Here is an 11,501-nt window from a genome sequence, read left to right on the forward strand (position 1 = left end):
TCCAAGTTCATACAGATAGCGGTGTAGATATTTCCATGTTCATACAGATAACGGTGTAGATATTTCCATGTTCATCCAGATGGCTGTGTAGATATATCCATGTTCATACAGATAGCGGTGTAGATATTTCCATGTTCATACAGATAGCGGTGTAGCTATTTCCATGTTCATACAGATAACGGTGTAGCTATTTCCATGTTCATACAGATAGCAGTGTAGATATTTCCATGTTCATACAGATAGCGGTGTAGATATCTCCATTTTCATACAGAGATCGGTGCAGATATTTCCATGTTTATACAGGCAGCGGTGTAGATATTTCCATGTTTATACAGATAGCGGTTTAGATATTTCCTTCTTAATACAGATGGCGGTGTAGATATTTATATGTTCATACAGATGGCGGTGCAGATATTTCCATGTTCATACAGATGGCGGTGTAGATATTTCCATGTTTATAGAGATAGCGGTGTAGTTATTTCCATGTGTAAAGAGATAGCTGTGTAGATATTTCCATGTATATGCAGATAGCTTTGTAGATATTTCCACTTTCATGCAGATAGCGGTGTAGATATTTACATGTTCAATCAGATAGCGGTGTAGATATTTCCATGTTCATTCAGATAGCGGTGTAGACATTTCCAGGTTCATACAGATAGCGGTGCAGATATTTCCGTGTTTATATAGGTAGCGGTGTAGATATTTCCATGTTTATACAGATGGGGTTGTAGATATTTCCATGTTCATCCAGATTGCTCTGTAGATATATCCATGTTCGTACAGATGGCGGTGAAGATATTTCCATGTTCGTACAGATAGCGGTGTAGATATTTCCATGTTCATACAGATAGCGGTGTATATATTTCCATGTTCATACAGATAGCGGTGTAGCTATTTCCATGTTCATACAGATAGCGGTGTAGATATTTCCATGTTCATCCGGATGGCTGTGTAGATATATCCGTGTTCATACAGATGGCGGTGTAGATATCTCCATGTTCATACAGATAGATGGGCTGATATTTCCATGTTCATACAGATAGCGGTGCTGATATTTCCATGTTTATACAGATAGCGGTGTAGATATTTCCATGTTTATTCGGATAGCGGTGTAGATATCTCCATCTTAATACAGATGGCGGTGTAGATATTTATATGTTCATACAGATGGCGGTGCAGATATTTCCATGTTCATACAGATGGCGGTGTAGATATTTCCATGTTCATACAGATAGCGGTGTAGATATTTCCATGTTCATACAGATAGCGGTGCTGATATTTCCATGTTTATACAGGTAGCGGTGTAGATATTTCCATGTTTATACAGATAGCGTTGTAGATATTTCCATGTTTATACAGATAGCGGTGTAGATATTTCCATGTTTATACAGATAGCGGTGTAGATATCTCCATCTTAATACAGATGGCGGTGTAGATATTTATATGTTCATACAGATGGCGGTGCAGATATTTCCATGTTCATACTGATGGCGGTGTAGATATTTCCATGTTCATACAGATAGCGGTGTAGTTATTTCCATGTGTAAAGAGATAGCTGTGTAAATACTTCCATGTATATGCAGATAGCAGTGTAGATATTTCCATTTTCATGCAGATAGCCGTGTAGATATTTCCATGTTCAAACAGATAGCGGTGTAGATATTTCCATGTTCACACAGATAGCGGTGCAGATATTTCCATGTTTATACAGATAGCGGTGTAGATATTTCCATGTTTATACAGATAGCAGTGAAGATGTATGTATGTTTACACAGATAGCGGTGTAGATATTTCCATGTTCATACAGATAGCGGTGTAGATATTTCCATGTTCATCCAGATGGCTGTGTAGATATATCCATGTTCATACAGATAGCGGTGTAGATATTTCCATGTTCATTCAGATAGTGGTGTAGCTATTTCCATGTTCATACAGATAGCGGTTTAGATATTTCCATGTTCGTACAGATAGCGTTGTAGATATTTCCATGTTCCTCCAGATGGCTGTGTAGATATATCCATGTTCATACAGATGGCGGTGTAGATATCTCCATGTTCCTACAGATAGCGGTGCTGATATTTCCATGTTTATACAGGTAGCGGTGTAGAAATTTCCATGTTTATCCAGATAGCGGTGTAGATATTTCCATGTTTATATAGATAGCGGTCTAGATATTTTCAGGTTTATACAGATAGCGGTGTAGATATCTCCGTCTTTATACAGATGGCCGTGTAGATATTTATATGTTCATACAGATGGAGGTGTAGATATTTCCATGTTCATCCAGATGGATCTGTAGATATATCCATGTTCGTACAGATGGCGGTGAAGATATTTCCTTGTTCATACAGATAGCGGTGTAGATATTTCCATGTTCATACAGATAGCGGTGTAGCTATTTCCATGTTCATCCAGATGGCTGTGTAGATATATCCATGTTCATACAGATATCGGTGTAGATATTTCCATGTTCATACAGATAGCGGTGTAGCTATTTCCATTTTCATACACATAACGGGGTAGCTATTTCCATGTTCATACAGATAGCAGTGTAGATATTTCCATGTTCATACAGATAGCGGTTTAGATATTTCCATTTTCATACAGAGAGCGGTGCTGATATTTCAATCTTTATACAGATAGCGGTTTAGATATTTCCTTCTTAATACAGATGGCGGTGTAGATATTTATATGTTCAAACAGATGGCGGTGCAGATATTTCCATGTTCATACAGATGGTGGTGTAGATATTTCCATGTTTATAGATATAGAGGTGTTGTTATTTCCATGTGTAAAGAGATAGCTGTGTAGATATTTCCATGCATATGCAGATAGCTTTGTAGATATTTCCATTTTCATGCAGATAGCGGTGTAGATATTTACATGTTCAAACAGATAGCGGTGTAGATATTTCCATGTTCATTCAGATAGCTTTGTAGATATTTCCATGTTCATACAGATAGCGGTGTAGATATTTCCATGTTCATAAAGATAGCGGTGTAGATATTTCCATGTTCATACAGATAGCAGTGTAGATATTTCCATGTTCATACAGATAGCGGTGCTGATATTTCCATGTTTATACAGGTAGCGGTGTAGATATTTCCATGTTTATTCAGATAGCGGTGTAGATATTTCCATGTTTATACAGATAGCGGTGTAGATATTTCCATGTTTATACAGATAGCGGTGTAGATATCTCCATCTTAATACAGATGGCGATGTAGATATTTATATGTTCATACAGATGGCGGTGCAGATATTTCCATGTTCATACAGATGGCGGTGTAGATATTTCCATGTTCATACAGATAGGGGTGTAGTTATTTCCATGTGTAAAGAGATAGCTGTGTAGATATTTCCATGTATATGCAGATAGCAGTGTAGATATTTCCATTTTCATGCAGATAGCGGTGTAGATATTTCCATGTTCAAACAGATAGCGCTGTAGATATTTCCATGTTCATACAGATAGCGGTGCAGATAATTCCATGTTCATACAGATAGCGGTGTAGATATTTCCATGTTTATTCAGATACCGGTGAAGATGTATGTATGTTTACACAGATAGCGGTGTTGATATTTCCATGTTCATACAGATAGCAGTGTAGATATTTCCATGTTCATCCAGATGGCTGTGTAGATATATCCATGTTCATACAGATAGCTGTGTAGATATTACCATGTTCATTCAGATAGTGGTGTAGATATTTCCATGTTCATACAGATAGTGGTGTAGCTATTTCCATGTTCATACAGATGGCGGTGTAGATATTTCCATGTTCGTACAGATAGCGTTGTAGATATTTCCATGTTCCTCCAGATGGCTGTGTAGATATATCCATGTTCATACAGATGGCGGTGTAGATATCTCCATGTTCCTACACATAGCGGTGCTGATATTTCCATGTTTATACACGTAGCGGTGTAGTAATTTCCATGTTTATCCTGATAGCGGTGTAGATATTTCCATGTTTATATAGATAGCGGTGTAGATATTTTCAGGTTTATACAGATAGCGGTGTAGATATCTCCATCTTAATACAGATGGCGGTGTAGATATTTATATGTTCATAGATATGGCGGTGTAGATATTTCCATGTTCATCCAGATGGCTCTGTAGATATATCCATGTTCGTACAGATGGCGGTGAAGATATTTCCTTGTTCATACAGATAGCAGTGTAGATATTTCCATGTTCATACAGATAGCGGTGTAGCTATTTCCATGTTCATCCAGATGGCTGTGTAGATATATCCATGTTCATACAGATATCGGTGTAGATATTTCCATGTTCATACAGATAGTGGTGTAGCTATTTCCATTTTCATACACATAACGGGGTAGCTATTTCCATGTTCATACAGATAGCAGTGTAGATATTTCCATGTTCATACAGATAGCGGTTTAGATATTTCCATTTTCATACAGAGAGCGGTGCTGATATTTCCATCTTTATACAGATAGCGGTTTAGATATTTCCTTCTTAATACAGATGGCGGTGTAGATATTTATATTTTCAAACAGATGGCGGTGTAGATATTTCCATGTTCATACAGATGGTGGTGTAGATATTTCCATGTTTATAGATATAGCGCTGTAGTTATTTCCATGTGTAAAGAGATAGCTGTGTAGATATTTCCATGTATATGCAGATAACTTTGTAGATATTTCCATTTTCATGCAGATAGCGGTGTAGATATTTACATGTTCAAACAGATAGCGGTGTAGATATTTCCATGTTCATTCAGATAGTTTTGTAGATATTTCCATGTTCATACAGATAGCGGTGTAGATATTTCCATGTTCATACAGATAGCGGTGTAGATATTTCCATGTTCATACAGATAGCGGTGTAGATATTTCCATGTTCATACAGATAGCGGTGCTGATATTTCCATGCTTATACAGGTAGCGGTGTAGATATTTCCATGTTTATACAGATAGCGGTGTAGATATTTCCATGTTTATACAGATAGCGGTGTAGATATGTCCATGTTTGTACAGATAGCGGTGTAGATATGTCCATGTTTATACAGATAGCGGTGTAGATATCTCCATCTTAATACAGATGGCGGTGTAGATATTTATATGTTCATACAGATGGCGGTGCAGATATATCCATGTTCATACAGATGGCGGTGTAGGTATTTCCATGTTCATACAGATAGCGGTGTAGTTATTTCCATGTGTAAAGAGATAGCTGTGTAGATATTTCCATGTATATGCAGATAGCAGTGTAGATATTTCCATTTTCATGCAGATAGCGGTGTAGATATTTCCATGTTCAAACAGATAGCGGTGTAGATATTTCCATGTTCATACAGATAGCGGTGCAGATATTTCCACGTTCATACAGATAGCAGTGTATATATTTCCATGTTTATACAGATAGCGGTGAAGAAGTATGCATGTTTACACAGATAGCGGTGTAGATATTTCCATGTTCATCCAGATGGCTGCGTAGATATATCCAAGTTCATACAGATAGCGGTGTAGATATTTCCATGTTCATACAGATATCGGTGTGGATATTTCCATGTTCATCCAGAGGGCTGTGTAGATATATCCATGTTCATACAGATAGCGGTGTAGATATTTCCATGTTCATACAGATAGCAGTGTAGATATTTCCATGTTCATACAGATAGCGGTGTAGATATTTCCATGTTCATACAGATAGCGGTGCTGTTATTTCCATGTTTATACAGGTAGCGGTGTAGATATTTCCATGTTTATACAGATAGCGGTGTAGATATTTCCATGTTTATACAGATAGCGGTGTAGATATTTGCATGTTTATACAGATAGCGGTGTAGTTATTTCCATGTGTAAAGAGATAGCTGTGTAGATATTTCAATGTATATGCAGATAGCAGTGTAGATACTTCCATTTTCATGCAGATAGCGGTGTAGATATTTCCATGTTCAAACAGATAGTGGTGTAGATATTTCCATGTTCATACAGATAGCGGTGCAGATATTTCCATGTTCATACAGATATCAGTGTATATATTTCCATGTTTATACAGATAGCGGTGAAGAAGTATGCATGTTTACACAGATAGCGGTGTAGATATTTCCATGTTCATCCAGATGGCTGTGTAGATATATCCAAGTTCATACAGATAGCGGTGTAGATATTTCCATGTTCATACAGATAGCGGTGTAGATATTTCCATGTTCATCCAGATGGCTGTGTAGATATATCCATGTTCATACAGATAGCGGTGTAGATATTTCCATGTTCATACAGATAGCGGTGTAGCTATTTCCATATTCATACAGATAACGGTGTAGCTATTTCCATGTTCATACAGATAGCAGTGTAGATATTTCCATGTTCATACAGATAGCGGTGTAGATATCTCCATTTTCATACAGAGAGCGGTGCAGATATTTCCATGTTTATACAGGCAGCGGTGTAGATATTTCCATGTTTATACACATAGCGGTTTAGATATTTCCTTCTTAATACAGATGGCGGTGTAGATATTTCCATGTTCTTAAAGATGGCTCTGTAGATATATCCATGTTCGTACACATGGCGGTGAAGATATTTCCTTGTTCATACAGATAGTGGTGTAGATATTTCCATGTTCATACAGATAGCGGTGTAGCTATTTCCATGTTCATCCAGATGGCTGTGTAGATATATCCATGTTCATACAGATATCGCTGTAGATATTTCCATGTTCATACAGATAGCGGTGTAGCTATTTCCATTTTCATACACATAACGGGGTAGCTATTTCCATGTTCATACAGATAGCAGTGTAGATATTTCCACGTTCATACAGAAAGCGGTGTAGATATTTCCATTTTCATACAAAGAGCGGTGCTGATATTTCCATCTTTATACATATAGCGGTTTAGATATTTCCTTCTTAATACAGATGGCGGTGTAGATATTTATATGTTCAAACAGATAGCGGTGCAGATATTTCCATGTTCATACAGATGGTGGTGTAGATATTTCCATGTTTATAGATATAGCGGTGTAGTTATTTCCATGTGTAAAGAGATAGCTGTGTAGATATTTCCATGTATATGCAGATAGCTTTGTAGATATTTCCATTTTCATGCAGATAGCGGTGTAGATATTTACATGTTCAAACAGATAGCGGTGTAGATATTTCCATGTTCATTCAGATAGCTTTGTAGATATTTCCATGTTCATACAGATAGCGGTGTAGATATTTCCATGTTCATACAGATAGCGGTGCTGATATTTCCAAGTTTATACAGGTAGCGGTGTAGATATTTCCATGTTTATACAGATAGCGGTGTAGATATTTCCATGTTTATACAGATAGCGGTGTAGATATTTCCATGCTTATACAGATAGCGGTGTAGATATCTCCATCTTAATACAGATGGCGGTGTAGATATTTATATGTTCATACAGATGGCGGTGCAGATATTTCCATGGTCATACAGATGGCGGTGTAGATATTTCCATGTTCATACAGATAGCGGTGTAGTTATTTCCATGTGTAAAGAGATAGCTGTGTAGATATTTCCATGTATATGCAGATATCAGTGTAGATATTTCCATTTTCATGCAGATAGCGGTGTAGCTATTTCCATGTTCAAACAGATAGCGCTGTAGATATTTCCATGTTCATACAGATAGCGGTGCAGATATTTCCATGTTCATACAGATAGCAGTGTATATATTTCCATGTTTATACAGATATCGGTGAAGAAGTATGCATGTTTACACAGATAGCGGTGTAGATATTTCCATGTTCATCCAGATGGCTGTGTAGATATATCCAAGTTCATACAGATAGCGGTGTAGATATTTCCATGTTCGTACAGATAGCGTTGTAGATATTTCCATGTTCCTCCAGATGGCTGTGTAGATATATCCATGTTCATACAGATGGCGGTGTAGATATCTCCATGTTCCTACAGATAGCGGTGCTGATATTTCCATGTTTATACAGGTAGCGGTGTAGAAATTTCCATGTTTATCCAGATAGCGGTGTAGATATTTCCATGTTTATATAGATAGCGGTGTAGATATTTCCATGTTTATATAGATAGCGGTGTAGATATTTCCATGTTCATACAGATAGCGGTGTAGCTATTCCCATGTTCATCCAGATGGCTGTGTAGATATGTCCATGTTCATACAGATATCGGTGTAGATATTTCCATATTCATACAGATAGCGGTGTGGCTATTTCCATTTTCATACACATAATGGGGTAGCTATTTCCATGTTCATACAGATAGCAGTGTAGATATTTCCATGTTCATACAGATAGCGGTTTAGATATTTCCATTTTCATACAGAGAGCGGTTCTGATATTTCCATCTTTATACAGATAGCGGTTTAGATATTTCCTTCTTAATACAGATGGCGGTGTAGATATTTTTATGTTCAAACAGATGGCGGTGCAGATATTTCCATGTTCATACAGATGGCGGTGTAGATATTTCCATGTTCATACAGATAGCGGTGTAGATATTTCCATGTTCATACAGATGGTGGTGTAGATATATCCATGTTTATAGATATAGCAGTGTAGTTATTTCCATGTGTAAAGAGATAGCTGTGTAGATATTTCCATGCATATGCAGATTGCTTTGTAGATATTTCCATTTTCATGCAGATAGCGGTGAAGATATTTACATGTTCAAACAGATAGCGGTGTAGATATTTCCATGTTCATTCAGATAGCTTTGTAGATATTTCCATGTTCATACAGATAGCGGTGTAGATATTTCCATGTTCATACAGATAGCGGTGTAGATATTTCCATGTTCATACAGATAGCAGTGTAGATATTTCCATGTTCATACAGATAGCGGTGCTGATATTTCCATGTTTATACAGGTAGCGGTGTAGATATTTCCATGTTTATTCAGGTAGCGGTGTAGATATTTCCATGTTTATACAGATAGCGGTGTAGATATTTCCATGTTTATACAGATAGCGGTGTAGATATCTCCATCTTAATACAGATGGCGATGTAGATATTTATATGTTCATACAGATGGCGGTACAGATATTTCCATGTTCATACAGATGGCGGTGTAGATATTTCCATGTTCATACAGATAGCGGTGTAGTTATTTCCATGTGTAAAGAGATAGCTGTGTAGATATTTCCATGCATATGCAGATAGCAGTGTAGATATTTCCATTTTCATGCAGATAGCGGTGTAGATATTTCCATGTTCAAACAGATAGCGCTGTAGATATTTCCATGTTCATACAGATAGCGGTGCAGATATTACCATGTTCATGCAGATAGCAGTGTATATATTTCCATGTTTATACAGACAGCGGTGAAGAAGTATGCATGTTTACACAGATAGCGGTGTAGATATTTCCATGTTCATCCAGATGGCTGTGTAGATATATCCAAGTTCATACAGATAGCGGTGTAGATATTTCCATGTTCATACAGATAGCGGTGTAGATATTTCCATGTTCATCTAGATGGCTGTGTAGATATATCCATGTTCATACAGATAGCGGTGTAGATATTTCCATGTTCATACAGATAGCGGTGTAGATATTTCCATGTTCATCCAGATGGCTGTGTAGATATATCCCTGTTCATACAGATGGCGGTGTAGATATCTCCATGTTCATACAGATAGAGAGGCTGATATTTCCATGTTCATACAGATAGCCGTGCTGATATTTCCATGTTTATACAGATAGCGGTGTAGATATTTCCATGTTTATTCAGATAGCGGTGTAGATATCTCCATCTTAATACAGATGGCGGTGTAGATATTTATATGTTCATACAGATGGCGGTGCAGATATTTCCATGTTCATACAGATGGCGGTGTAGATATTTCCATGTTCATACAGATAGCGGTGAAGATATTTCCATGTTCATACAGATAGCGGTGCTGATATTTCCATGTTTATACAGGTAGCGGAGTAGATATTTCCATGTTTATACAGATAGCGGTGTAGATATTTCCATGTTTATACAGATAGCGGTGTAGATATTTCCATGTTTATACAGATAGCGGTGTAGATATCTCCACCTTAATACAGATGGCGGTGTAGATATTTATATGTTCATACAGATGGCGGTGCAGATATTTCCATGTTCATACAGATGGCGGTGTAGATATTTCCATGTTCATACAGATAGCGGTGTAGATATTTCCATGTGTAAACAGATAGCTGTGTAGATATTTCCATGTATATGCAGATAGCAGTGTAGATATTTCCATTTTCATGCAGATAGTCGTGTAGATATTTCCATGTTCAAACAGATAGCGGTGTAGATATTTCCATGTTTATACAGATAGCGGTGTAGATATCTCCATCTTAATACAGATGGCGGTGTAGATATTTCCATGTTCATACAGATAGCGGTGCAGATATTTCCATGTTCATACAGATAGCGGTGTAGATATTTCCATGTTTATACAGATAGCGGTGAAGATGTATGTATGTTTACACAGATAGCGGTGTAGATATTTCCAAGTTCATACAGATAGCGGTGTAGATATTTCCATGTTCATCCAGATGGCTATGTAGATATATCCATGTTCATACAGATAGCGGTGTAGATATTTCCATGTTCATACAGATAGCGGTGTAGATATTTCCATGTTCATCTAGATGGCTGTGTAGATATATCCATGTTCATACAGATAGCGGTGTAGATATTTCCATGTTCATACAGATAGCGGTGTAGATATTTCCATGTTCATCCAGATGGCTGTGTAGATATATCCCTGTTCATACAGATGGCGGTGTAGATATCTCCATGTTCATACAGATAGAGAGGCTGATATTTCCATGTTCATACAGATAGCGGTGCTGATATTTCCATGTTTATACAGATAGCGGTGTAGATATTTCCATGTTTATTCAGATAGCGGTGTAGATATCTACATCTTAATACAGATGGCGGTGTAGATATTTATATGTTCATACAGATGGCGGTGCAGATATTTCCATGTTCATACAGATGGCGGTGTAGATATTTCCATGTTCATACAGATAGCGGTGTAGATATTTCCATGTTCATACAGATAGCGGTGCTGATATTTCCATGTTTATACAGGTAGCGGAGTAGATATTTCCATGTTTATACAGATAGCGGTGTAGATATTTCCATGTTTATACAGATAGCGGTGTAGATATTTCCATGTTTATACAGATAGCGGTGTAGATATCTCCACCTTAATACAGATGGCGGTGTAGATATTTCCATGTATATGCAGATAGCAGTGTAGATATTTCCATTTTCATGCAGATAGCCGTGTAGATATTTCCATGTTCAAACAGATAGCGGTGTAGATATTTCCATGTTTATACAGATAGCGGTGTAGATATCTCCATCTTAATACAGATGGCGGTGTAGATATTTATATGTTCATACAGATGGCGGTGCAGATATTTCCATGTTCATACAGATGGCGGTGTAGATATTTCCATGTTCATACAGATAGCGGTGTAGTTATTTCCATGTGTAAAGAGATAGCTGTGTAGATATTTCCATGTATATGC

This window comes from Gorilla gorilla, chromosome X, assembly GCF_029281585.2.
Source record: "Gorilla gorilla gorilla isolate KB3781 chromosome X, NHGRI_mGorGor1-v2.1_pri, whole genome shotgun sequence".
In the NCBI taxonomy this organism is placed as follows: Eukaryota; Metazoa; Chordata; class Mammalia; order Primates; family Hominidae; genus Gorilla; species Gorilla gorilla.